The following is a 14,029-nucleotide window of genomic DNA, read 5'->3' on the forward strand; positions in this document are numbered from 1 at the left end:
TTTTTTGAGATGGAGTTTCGCTCTGTCGCCAGGCTGGAGTGCAGTGGCGCGATCTCGGCTCACTGCAACCTCTGCCTCCCAGGTTCAAGCAATTCCCCTGCCGCAGCCTCTGAGTAGCTGGGATTACAGGCGCCCGCCACCACGCCTGGCTAATTTTTTGTATGTTAGTAGAGACAGGGTTTCACTTGTATGGGTCTTTTCTTGTGATGGGGTTATACCCCATTTTTGTTAGGCAAGGAAAGCATTTGGAAAAAAATGTAACATGTTAGATTCAATATAAAATATTATGGTAAGATCATGGTCTTGTTAAGTCTCTTCACTATATGTGTCTGTTTTTAAAATATTTGTCTTTTATTTTTTAATTTTTAATTTTTTTTTAGAATTTGTCTTTTGGTGTCATGATGAAATAGTTTTTGAATCAAGACTGCCCTTTTTTGGTTGAAACTTGAAAGTTTTGACTACTAATAAAATGTAAGCCTTAACTTTCAAAGCCTTATTTATTTATTTATTTATTTATTTTGAGGTGGAGTCTTGCTCTGTTACCCAGGCTGAAGTGCAGTGGCGTGATCTCTACTCACTGCAACCTCCATCTCCCGGGTTCACGTGATTCTCTTGCCTCGGCCTCCTGATTAGCTGGGATTACAGGCGCATGCCACCATGCCTGGCTAACTTTTTTGTGTTTTTAGTAGAGACAGGGTTTCACAATGTTGGTCAGGCTGGTTTTGAACTCCTGGCCTCAAGTGATCCACCCGCCTTGGCCTCCCAAAGTGCTAGGATTACAGGCCTGAGCCACCCCGCCCAGCTGACTTTCAAAACCTTTGAAGTGACCATTACCTGATAATAGTTCTGAGAAAAAAGGTTAAAGTGACAAGATATTTTGCTGCTGAACTCAATCCAGTTATTTTGCCTACTAGATTCAACTCAGTCTTCAGACTTACAATGCTTTCTGCCTATAGTCTCCATTCTCTGGTTCAAGCTTTACTGAGGAAAGAGAATGCAGGAAGCATACTTCACCTACACTTAACCCTACCCCCTTGAAAGCCAGTGAGAGGCCAGGACTCTCTACGGAGGTTCTGGATTAGAAAGGTACCTGTTACAGGCCAGGTGCGGTGGCTCACGCCTGTAATCCCAGCACTTTGGGAGGCTGAGGCAGGTGGATCACCTGAAGTCGGGAGTTTGAGACCAGCCTGACCAACATGGAGAAACTCTGTCTCTACTAAAAATACAAAATTAGCCGGGTGTGGTGACACATGCCTGTAATCCCAGCTATTCGGGAGGCTGAGGTAGGAGAATCGCTTGAACCCAGGAGGCAGAGGTTGTGGTAAGCTGAGATCACCTCATTGCACTCCAGCCTGGGCAACAAGAGTGAAACTTCGTCTCAAAGGAAAAAAAAAAAAAGGTACCTGTTATATAGGCTGGGTGCTGTGGCTCATGCCCGTAATTCTAGCACTTTGGGAGGCCAAGAGTGTGGATCTTGAGGTCAAGAGATAGAGACCATCCTGGCCAACATGTTGAAACCCTGTCTCTACTAAAAACACAAAAATTAGCTGTTTGTGGTGTTGCGCACCTGTTAAGCCCAGCTACTCAGGAGGCTGAGGCAGGAGAATCACCTGAACCCAGGAGACAGAGGTTGCAGTGAGCCGAGCTCGCAGCACTGCACTCCAGCCTGGGCAACACAGTGAGAGTCCATCTCAAAAGAAAAAAAAAGAAAAAACGAAAGAAAAGTACCCATTACTTTGGGAGTCTTTTCAGGTGCATGTCTAGAATGGCCCCAAAGTTTCCACATCAGATTAGAACTTTGAGCTTCTGACTCCCTAGGACAGGAGTCTGCAAACTGTGGGCTCTGGCCAAATTCTGCCTGCTGCCAATATTTGTTAATAAAAATTTATGGCCAGGCACGGTGCCTCACGCCTGTAATCTCAGCACTTTGGGAGGCTGAGGCAGGTGGATCACAAGGTCAGAAGTTCAAGACCAGCCTAGCCAATATGGTGAAACCCCATCTCTACTAAAAATATAAAAAATTAGCCAGGTGTGGTGGCACGCACCTGTAGTCCCAGCTACTCAGGAGGCTGAGGCAGGAAAATCACTTGAACCCAGGAGATGGAGGTTGCGGTGAGCCAAGATCATGCCACTGCATTCCAGCCTGGGCGACAGAGCGAGACTCCATCTCAAAAAAAAAAAAAATTATTGGAACACAGCGTTACCTATTGAATTACAGTTTTCTGGTTTTTTGTGGAGTTTTTGTTTTGGTTTTTGAGACAGCGTTTCACTCTTGTTCCCCAGGCTGGAGTGCAATAGTACAGTCTTGGCTCGCCACAACCTGTGCCTCCTGGGTTCAAGTGATTCTCCTGCCTCAGCCTCTCAAGTAGCTGGGATTACAGGCATGCGCTACCGCACCCCACTAATTTTGTATTTTTTTAGTAGAGATGGTGTTTCTCCATGGTGGTCAGGCTGGTCTCAAACTCCTGACCTCAGGTGATCCATCCGCCTCAGCCTCCCAAAGTGCTGGGATTACAGGTATAAGCCACCACGCCCCGCTGTTTTTTGTGTTTTTTTTTTTTTTTTTGAGACAGTCTTGCTCTGTCATTCAGGCTGGAGTGCAGTGGCATGATCTCGGCTCACTGCAACCTCTGCCTCCTGAGTTCAAGCCATTCTCCTGCCTCAGCCTCCCCAGTAGCTGGGATTATCAGGCACTTATCACCATGCCCAGCTAATGTTTGTATTTTCTGTAGAGACGGGTTTCACCATGTTGACCAGGCTGGTCTCGAACTCCTGACCTCATGATCTGCCTGCCGTGGCCTCCCAAAGTGCTGGAATTACAGGCATGAGAGCCTCTGTGCCCAGCTTTTTTTTTTTTTTTTTTTTTCAAAGAGGGTCTTGATATGTTGCCCAGGCTTGTCTTCAACTCCTGGGCTCAAGTGATCCACCTTGGCCTCCCAAAGTGCTGGGATTATAGGTGTGAGCTACCACATCCAGCTGTAAGAAATATTTTAAAATATTTAGGCTTCAGGGCCTTTGAATACAGGCCCTGATAACATAGCTATTTGCCTGCATAGTTGTCTAATAACAAGATGGTATAGCCCAGTGCTTCTTGCACTTTAGCAAATATCAGAATCAGCAAATATTTAGGCTTCAGGGCCTTTGAATACAGTCTGATAACACAGCTATTTTCCTGCATAGTTGTCTAATAACAAGTTGGTATAGCGCAGTGCTTCCTGCACTTTGGTAAGCATCAGAATCAGCTGTAGGGCTTTTCAAAACAGATTGCTGGACCCTCCTCCCAATAGATTCTGATTCAGTAGTTCTAGTTGGGACCCAGGAATTTGCATTTCCAGCAAACTCCCAGATAATGATGTTACCATTCCCAGACCACACTTGCAGAAGCAGTTCAGAAACTTTAGGGGAACAGAAAGTTCCTCCCTGGCAACTTCAAAGTTCCATGATCCTGAAAGCAAAATTTAGCACACATAGCCTTTCTCCTAGTCACTAAGACTCTCCTGTTCAAACCCTGGGATGTCTTCAGAAAGCAAATAGAAGGGGAATATGAACAAACTGAAGTCAGCATGGAAATGATTCTGAGAAGATGAGGGAGGCCTTTGAAAAGGAAGAAGCCAGCCAGGCATAGTGGCTCACGCCTGTAATCCCAGCACTTTGGGAGGCCAAGGCGGGCCGATCACTTGAGGCTAGGATTCGCGACCAGTCTGGGCAATATGGTGAAACCCTGTATCTACTAAAAAAATTAGCTGGGTGTGGTCGTATGCGTCTATAATCCCAGCTACTCATGAGGCTGAGGCACTCGCTTGAATCTGGGAGGCAGAGGTTGTAGTGAGCCGAGATTGTACGCACTCCAGCCTGGGCAACAGAACGAGACTCTGTCTCAAAAAAAAGAAACAAAAAACCATGTAGGAAATAATCCACAGCATCAATTGGACTTGATCTTGGCTCAGGGACCAGGCCTGGTGCCTTGATATTGGTAGATTTATTTGCCATCAAACTAATGAGCTGGGGACATTGACTGTTTCCTGGCAACTGAGTCCCCTGATTGTGTAAACAATTTGCCTGCAAACAAAACCTGAGTGCTTGAAAGGGTAAGTGATCCTGATCTGCCATAGCAACCTTCATGCTTAGGGAGTTTCCCTAGCTAGTTCCTCAGCTAAGAGTCTCCCCAGGAGTTTCACTCACCTGTTTCTAGTTCCTCCTTTGGGCTGTCAGCACCTGTGATTCCAGATTCCCTAGAGGGAGATTCCTCCCCAAAGCTGGCTCCATTTACTGCCAGTTCTGGGTGGTAGCCAGGGCAGTCTTTGAACACATTATCAAGAATACTTTTTAAAATAAAAGGCTGTTTCAACTTCCACAGTGTATTTTTTGTCTCCTTGGAAGCAAAGTTTCCAATCTTTGCACTGATTTCTCACCATCCCCTTTTCATCTGATTTCCTAAATCCACTTTTTTCTTCTAAAGATACTGAAGTTGATTTTTCCATGCACTTTTTTTTTAAGTGGCATTTAAAACATTCAATCAATTGTTTTAATTTGCTGAGAATTGATAAAAATTTCACTTTTTTTTTTTTTTTTTTTTTTTTTTTAAGAGTCAATGTCTTGCTCTGTCACCCAGGCTGGAGTGCAGTGGCACGATCTTGGCTCACTGTGATCTCTGCCTTCTAGGTTCAAGTGATCCTCCTGCCTCAGCCTCCTGAGTACCTGGGAGTACAGGCCTGGACCACCATGCCCAGCTAATTTTTTGTGTTTTTAGTAGAGACGGGGTTTCACCAAGTTGGCTAGGGTGGTCTAAAACTCTGGATCCACCCACCTCGGCCTCCCAAAGTTCTGGGGTTACAGGCGTGAGCCACCACACCCGGCACCCATTAAGTGTTTTTTCAAGCAAAAATAAAATTATTCCAATACCCATACATGTTTTTCGCTTTAGCACATTACTTTATAATCCTTTAAAGACTTTTAGGTAATTGTAATCAATGTATATACTTTTTTCTTTGTTTCTGTAGTCTTTATTTTTTTGAGATGGAGTTTTGCTCTTGTTGCCCAGGCTGGAGTGCAATGGTGCGATCCCGGCTTACCACAACCTCCACCTCCCGGGTTCAAGCGATTCTCCTGTCTCAGCCTCCCGAGTAGTTGGAATTACAGGCATGCGCCACCACGCCCGGCTAAGTTTTGTATTTTTTTAGTACAGATGGGGTTTCTCCATGTAGGTCAGACTGGTCTTAAACTCTTCATTTCTGGTGATCCGACTGCCTCGACCTCCCAAAGTACTGGGATTACAGGTGCGAGCCACTGCACCCAGCCCATATATTTTTAAATAAAATTGTGATTACTTAGACTTTACTGACTTTTTTATTTTTAATTAATTAATTTTTGATACAGGGTCTGGCTCTGTCACAGGCGTTGGAGTGTAATGGCAAAATCATAGGTCACTGCCGCCTTGACCGCCTAGGTTCAAGCAATCCCGCCTCCAGGTGCAGTCCACCACATGGGGCTAATTATTATTATTATTATTTTTGTAGTAAAGAGGAGGTCTGGTTGTGCTGCCCAACCTGGGCTCAAATGACCCTCCCTCCTCAACCTCCCAAAGTGCTGGGATTATAGGCTTGAGGCACTAACCGCACCCAGCCTGTGTTTTTGGTGACAGCCATTCTAGTTAGGTTGTGAAGCAGTATCTCCTTGTGGTTTTGTTTTGCATTTCCCTAGTGACTAAGGATATTGAGCATCTTTTCATGCGCATGTTAAACTATTTGTTTTTCTTCTTTGGTGAAACGTTTATTGAGATATTTTGCCCTTTAAAAATTTTTTTTGCAACTTCTTCCAGGAAGGCACTCATTTTTAAAATTGGGTATTTATTGGCCAGGCGCAGCGGCTCGTGCCTGTAATCCCAGCACTTTGGGAGGCTGAGGTGGGCAGATCACGAGGTCAAGAGATCGAGATCATCCTGGCCAACATGGTGAAACCACGTCTCTACTAAAAATACAAAAATTAGCTGGGCATGGTGGTGTGCGCCTGTAGTCCCAGCTACTCGGGAGGCTGAGGCAGGAGAATTGCCTGAACCCAGGAGGCGGAGGTTGCAGTGAGCCAAGATCATCATGCCTCTCCAAAAAGAAGATAAGTGATTTGCAAATATCGTCTCCCAGTCTCTCTCATTTATTTGTATGTTCTTAACAGTGCTTCTTGTTTTTGTTTTTTTTTTTTTGGAGACAGGGTCTCACTCCATCACCTAGGCTGGAGTGGAGTGGCGCGATCCCAGCTCACTGCAACCTCTACCTCCCAGGCTCCGACCTCCGCCTCCAGAGTAGCTGGGACTACGGGCGCCACCAAGCCTGGCTAATTTTTACATTTTTCTTTCTTTAGAGACAGGGTCTCCCTATGTTGCCAGGGCTAGTACGGAACACCTGGGCTCAAGCAGTCCTCCCACCATAGTCTCTCTAGTAGCTGGGACCACAGGCACACCCACCACACCCACCACACCCAGTTAATTTAAAAAGTTTTTTTTTTTTTTTTTTTTTTATGTAGAGGAAGGGTCTTACTATGTTTCCCAGGCTGGTCTGGAACTTCTGAGCTCAGCCTCTCAAAGTGCTGGGATTACAGGTGTGAGCCACAGAGCCCCACCTGAGAAAGTCTTAAAAACCACAATTAAGAGACTTGGTTGAATCCCTTAGCTCCCTTTTAATTTCAATAGACCCTTCTCTTCAGACCCTTCTGGAGGCTAAATTATGGTCCAGATTGAATTATTCAGATAACTTGAACCTGGGAGGCGGAGGTTGCAGTGAGCCAGGATTACGCCACTGCACTCTAGCTTGGACGACAGAATGAAACTCCGTCTCAAAAAAAAAAAAAAATTCAAATAAACTTTATTTCTCTGTTCTCATGTATCCCTATTTATCTTTGTATTCTGAGTTCCTAATACGGTGACTGACACATAACACTTCTTTAAAATATGTTAAATTGCAATTTTAAGGCCAGGTGCAGTGACTCACACCTGTAATCCCAGCACTTTGGGAGGCCAAGGCGGGTGGGTCACTTGAGGTTAGCAGTTCGGGCCAACATGGTGAAACCCCATCTCTACTAAAAAATACAAAATTAGCCGGGCATGGTGGTGCACGCGTGTAATCCCAGCTACTCAGGAGGCTGAGGCATGAGAATCACTTGAACCCGGGGGGCAGAGGTTGCAATGAGCCAAGATTGTGCCGCAGCACTCCAGTCTGGGCGACAGAGCAAGACTCTGTAGAAAGAAAGAGAAAGAGAGAGGGAAGGAGGGAGGGAAAGAAATTATAAGCATAAACATGGAGGGCATTTTTGCAACCCCAATATGGGTCTCAAACTAGCCAAGTAGCAAACGTTAGTTATAAACTGTACAATTGGCTTTTTTTTGTTTTGTTTTTTAGATGGAGTTTCACTCTTGTTGCCCAGGCTGGAGTGCAATGGCGTGATCTCAGCTCACCGCAACCTCCGCCTCCTGGGTTCAAGCGATTCTTCTGCCTCAGCCTCCTGAATAGCTGGGATTACAGGCATGCACCACCACGCCCGGCTAATTTTGTATTTTTAGTATACATGGGGTTTCTCCATGTTGGTCAGGCTGGTCTCACCTCAGGTGATCAGCCTGCCTCGGCCTCCAAAAGTGCTGGGATTATAGGCATGAACCACCATGCCTGGTGGCTTTCTTGTTAACGAATCAGATTGCATGCTTCCGTTAATTCAGTCTTAGTCATGCTTACTGTAAAAAAGGATGGTATAAATATTTATGAGCTAGAAGTAATAGCTACAGCTGGAGTTTGAATGGGAAGGTGCACAGGTGAATTTCAGAGACAGAAGGGCAGCATTAAAGGAAATGTTCCTAATTACTAATTGTTTTGCTCTTGGTCTATAATCAGTGGATTAGTTTCTTTACCACATGGGATAGTCCCTTGGTGCCCATCCTATAGCATGGCTCCTGATTTGTAAAGACATCTGTCTTCTAAGGAGCATCGCATGTCTTTGCTGTTCTTCTGTCTGGTAATCTTACTAATAATCAAGTCCTAAAACAAATGGATTTTTCCAGTTCACACTATAGGAGAAGGGTTACTGGGCCTAGAAACTAAATTTTCTAATCAGGCTTCACTTTAAACATCGTACAGTCAGCCGGGCGTGGTGGTTCATGCCTGTAATCCCAGCACTTTGGGAGGCCGAGACGGGTGGATCACCTGAGGTCAGGAATTTGAGACCATCCTGATCAACATGGTGAAACCCCGTCTCTACTAAAAATACAAAAATTAGCCAGGTGGTGATTAGTGTGGTGGTGAGTGCCTGTAATCCCAGCTACTCAGGAGGCTGAGGCAGGAAAATTGATTGAACCCAGGAGGCAGAGGTTGCAGTGAGCTAAGATTATGCCATTGCACTCCAGCCTGGGCAACACAGTGAGACTCTTTCTCAAAGAAAACTAACAAACAAAAAACCCATTCTACAGTCATAGCCCTCTAGAGTCATATACTTTAAAACAAAACAGGCCAGGCGTGGTGGCTCACGCCTGTAATCTCAGCACTTTGGGAGGCCAGGCAGGCGGATCACGAGATCAGGAGATCGAGACCATCCTGGCCAACATGGTGAAACCCCGCCTCTCCTAAAAATACAAAAAAAATTAGCCGGGTGTGGTGGTGGGCACCTGTAGTCCCAGCTACTCAGGAGGCCGAGGCAGGGTAATCACTTTAATCTGGGAGGCGGAGGTTGCAGTGAGCCGAGATAGCGCCACTGCACTCCAGCCTGGGCAACAGAGTGAGACTCCGTCTCAAAAAGAAAAAGAAAAGGCATATTGGCCAAAGTCGACTAGGTTGGACTTTGTTCAAAGATAAGGTAACAGTGTGTGTGTGTGTGCATGCGTGTGTTTTAAACATTTTAATGTGGGCCTAAGTGTGACAACTTAAATTTTGTAGTGCAGAGGTTTAGCAGTAGTAGCATTCACATACAAGTCATGTCTTCACATTTTCAACATAAGTGATTCTGGCCAGGCGCAGTGGCTCACGCCTGTAATCCCAGCACTTTGGGAGGCCGAGGTAGGCAGATCACCTGAGGTCAGGAGTTTGAGACCAGCCTGGCCAACATGGTAAAACCCTCTCTCTACTAAAAATATAAAAATTAGTCAGGCATGCTGGCAGGTGCCTGTAGTCCCAGCTACTCGGGAGGCTGAGGCAGAAGAATTGTTTAAATCCGAGAGGCAGAGGTTGCAGTGAGCTGAGGTCACTCCATTGCACTCCAACCTGGGTGACAAGGGCGAGACTCCATCTCAAAAACAAAAACAAAACAAAAGTGATTTTTTTTGTAAAAAGCCAAAACAAAATTTAATGATAGAACATGTTTTTAAAGTAAATGTATCCCTATTCATCTGCGCCAGGCTTTTCTCATTTATACATACAATTTCTTCAAATACTTAAGTACTCAGAATTCTTCATAACAACACAATGTACACACAAGCTCTTATTCACACAGTACATGTTTATTAGAGTTGATTTGGCAGAGATTTTCACTGTATTTTTATTTTAGTTTTTTTGAGACAGAATCTTGCTCTATTGCCCAGGCTGAAGTACAGTGGCATGATCTCTGCTCACTGCAACCTCTGCCTCCTGGGGGTTCAAGCGATTCTCCTGCCCCAGCCTCCTGAGTAGCTGGGATTACAGGTGTGTGCCACCACACCTGGCTAATTTTTTTTTGTATTTTTAGTGGAGACGGAGTTTCACCATGTTGGCCAGGCTGGTCTCGAGCTCCTGACCTCAGGTGATGCACCTGCCTCAGCCTCCTAAACTGCTGGGTAATTACAGGTGTGAGCCACTGAACCCAGCTGAGATTTTCACTTTCTGTAGTCCAAAATATATTTTCATTTTCAGAGATGTCTGTGGACATAATTTACACCTAATAGCTATTAGACTTTGTTAGTGATTACTTATCTCATTTTGTTTAAAGCAGGGTTTTCTTCACCTTGGTTATATTGACATTTTGGACTGAGTAATTTTTTCTTTGGGTATCCTGTGCCTTGTGGGATATTTAGCAGCATCCCTGGCCTCTAAGCACTAGATGCCAGTAGCACCTCCCACCCCACAAGTGTGAAAACCAACAATGTCTTTGGACATTGCCAAATGTTTCCTGCCCCCTCAAAACTGCCCCCATTTGAGAACCATTTGTTTAAAACAAATAAAAACTACATTGAGCCGGGTACAGAGGCTCAAGCCTGTAATCCCAGTACTTTGGGAGGCAGAGGTGGGTGGATTGCTTGAGCCCAGGAGTTGGAGACCAGTCTAGGCAATAGCAAAACCCCGTCTCTACTAAAAGTAAAAAAAAAAAAAAATTAGCCCGGCATGGTGGCACATGCCTGTAATCCCACCTACTTGGGAGGCTGAAGTGGGAGGATCACTTGAGCCTGAGAGGCAGAGATCGCACTACTGCACTCCAGCCTGGCCTACAGAGCAAGACCCTGTCTCAAAAAACAGAAAAATAAAAGAACGCCTACATTGTCTCCTGGGTGAGGAAACTTCTTTATACTTTTTGTATAGGATAGGCCCCCGTATTTGTTAATCTCTATGGACAAATAAAGTCTTATTTGAAAGGTTAACAGGCATTGTTGTTAAAATACATTTCAAACTCAAGGATGGACCAGCCTCGGCAACATGGTGAAACCCCAACTCTATAGAAAGTACAAAAAATTAGCTGGGTTCCAGCTATTCCGGAGGCTGAGGCAGGAGGATCCCCTGGGCCCAGGGAGGTTGAGGCTGCAGTGAGCGGTGATCACACCACTGCACTCCAGTGGCATCGGAGTGAGACCCTGTCTCAAAAAAAAAAAAAAAAAAAAAAAGAGAAACCAAAGGATGGAATGAAGCAATGCTTGCTCAAAGTGGAATCTCAGGACATAAAGGAAACTTCTTGGCTGCTATCCTGTCTTTTATTATTGTTTTCTTTTTGTCCACCAGAAGGTTCATGTCTTTTATTACTATAGAAGAAAATCAGACATGGATAATCTCTATAGTATAAATTCATTCAACATAGAAGAAAAATAATTCCTTCAGGCCATTTTCAGTAAAACCTAGGATGGGGAGGTAGCAGTAACTGCATTTTCTGTATGAAGGAATAATTTAAAACACCTCACTGATGTGCTCTTTCTGAGAATGTTTATTAAATAATAATATATCATTATTATTATTTGAGACAGAATCTTGCTCTGTTGTCCAGGCTGGACTGCAGTGGTGCGATCTCGGCTCACTGCAACCCCTGCCTCCTGGGTTCAAGTGATTCTCCTGCCTCAGCCTCCCGAGTAACTGGGACAACAAGTGTGCACCACCATGCCTGGCTAATTTTTAAAATATATATATATATATATATATATATTTTTTTTTTTTTTTTTTTTTGAGACAGAGTCTCACTCTGTTACCCAGGCTGGAGTGCAGTGGCCGGATCTCAGCTCACTGCAAGCTCCGCCTCCCGGGTTTACGCCATTCTCCTGCCTCAGCCTCCCGAGCAGCTGGGACTACAGGTGCCCGCCACCACGCCCAGCTAGTTTTTTGTATTTTTTAGTAGAGATGGGGTTTCACCATGTTAGCCAGGATGGTCTCGATCTCCTGACCTTGTGATCCGCCTGTCTCGGCCTCCCAAAGTGCTGGGATTACAGGCTTGAGCCACCGTGCCCGGCCTAAAATATTTTTGGTAGAGACGGGGTTTCACCATATTGGCTAGGCTGGTCTCAAACTACTGACCGCGTGATCCGCCTACCTCAGCCTTCCAAAATGTTGGGATTACAAGCATGAGCCACCATGCCCAGCCCAATTATTTATTATTATACCTGATTTCTCAATATTGTGTTTGTAGCATATCAGGGATCATTCTAAACGCTGATTTTCATTGCTGGTAGTTATGAGATTGGGCTGAATTTCTAAGACCACCCCTTAGAAGTTGGCTTTCCAAACAAGTGCCTCAAAATGGTTTTTGTTGCCATTTCTCTCCTAAAAAATTCAAAGAGGTGAAAAAATCTAGGTGACTAGATTCTAAGCTATCTCTTATCATAGCTCTCTCAGTTGGGGCCCTGTGTCCTGGTTTATTTAGTCAATTAGCCAGGCATGAACTGACTCAGGAGCAGCTCCGGGGCTAGCCTAGATGGGGCAAAGAGGCTGAACTATCTGGGGGAACAGGTTGTTCATGTCTGGGTTGCTGCCCTGTATCTTTTTTGTTTGTTTGGTTTTTTGAGATGGGATCTTGCTCTGTCACCCAGGCTAGAGTGCTGTGGCACAATCCCAGCTCACTGCAGCCTCAACCTCCTAGGCTCCAGGTGATCCTCCTGCCTCAGCCTCCCCAAGTAGCTGGGACTACAGGCACACAGCACCATGCCTAGGTAATTTTTTTTTTTTTGTATTTTTTGTAGAGACAGGGGCTTCCTATGTTGTCCAGGCTGGCCTTGAGCTTTTGGGCTCAAGCAATCCTCCCGCCTCAGCCTCCCAAAGTGCTGGGATCATAGGCACACACCACCATGCCTGGCTAATTTTTTTTTTTTTTTTTTGGTATTTTTTGTAGAGACAGGGGCTTCCTATGTTGTCCAGGCTGGTCTCAAACTTTTGGGCTCAAGCAATCCTCCCGCCTCAGCCTCCCCAAGTGCTGGGATTACAGGCGTGAGCCACTGTGCCTGGCTGTCTTGTATTTTTTATGAAACATTGATTCCTCTAATTCCTGAGGGTTCATGAATGACAGGGCATGTGTGATTCTCCAAAAGAACTCCCTTTTTCTGCTCTTTGATAAAACAAATGATTAAAATTTGTAAGACTTGAAAGCCCCTTAAGTATAAGTGATTGGCTACAAATTCCATCTAAGACCAATCTCTGTGATAAATAATTTTAGAGGTGAGAACTTAGAAACAGCAGAAAGTCTCTCCATGTTAACGATTCATTGCGGTTAGCTGTTCACCCAGTCATTCCATCGCTTTACATTTATGGGACCAAAAGACACGGAAGAAGCCTATCACTCTGGAACAGTCTGAAACTATTGCTCTGACGACAAACTGAATGAGTTGTTTCTATGTTGTTTCCATTTAGGGCACCTCTGTACTGTGATCACGCAAGTATTGACTGACACAGATTCGTGACCAAGATCTAACTTCTGAAAACAACAACTAGCCTTGTATTTATTAACTAGTTGAGTATTTTAAGCAAATTTTACCCCTGTATGTGGGGGAAAATAAGCTGGAGGAATTATGCTTAATTCCCGTGTGACTTAGGAGGAAAAAGCCAGCCTCTGCCTAGGCTTGTTGAAGCATAATGCAGTGTGAGCATATTCTGTTGCCTCCAGGAATCCATTATTTATGTGGCAACTGAGTGACATCCACGAGACAACCTCAATAGTGTGACACCCCGAGTTCACCCGCTGTGGGCCTTGCAATTGGGAAAACACAACACAGACTGGAGTCCCCAAAGAGCCAGCCTGGGCTGTACCTGAAAAACCACATCCTCAGTCTTAATGCCTTACATTTGCTGTATTTTAATTTTACAAAGTGCTTTCACAAGATCTTTTTTTTTTTTTTTCCCTGAGATGAAGTCTTGCTGTGTCACCTAGCCTGGAGTGCAGTGGCACAATCTTGGCTCACTGCAACCTCCACCTCCTGGGTTCAAGTGATTCTCCCGCCTCAGCCTCTGGAGTACCTGGGACTACAAGCATGCGCCACCACGCCCAGCTAATTTTTGCATTTTTAGTAGAGATGGGCTTTCACAATGTTGGCCAGGCTGGTCTTGAACTCCTGACCTCAGGTGATCCGCCCTCCTCGACCTCCCAAAGTGCTGGGATTACAGGCGTGAGGCACTGTGCCCGGCCCACAAGATCTTATTTTATGTTAACCTCTTAGGAACATGTTCAAACCATTGCCCATATATTACCATATGCCTACAGATCCACATGCTAGGCTTAGAGTTTTATCTAAATTAAGCTGCTCAGATAATATTAAATAGGAGAATAAAGATCAAAGTTCATTACTTGCCAGGGAGTTTGAGTTGTTAATAATCTGATATGGAATTTGAGGAGGAAGAAGACA

This window comes from Theropithecus gelada, chromosome 13 (assembly GCF_003255815.1).
Source record: "Theropithecus gelada isolate Dixy chromosome 13, Tgel_1.0, whole genome shotgun sequence".
Lineage (NCBI taxonomy): Eukaryota > Metazoa > Chordata > Mammalia > Primates > Cercopithecidae > Theropithecus > Theropithecus gelada.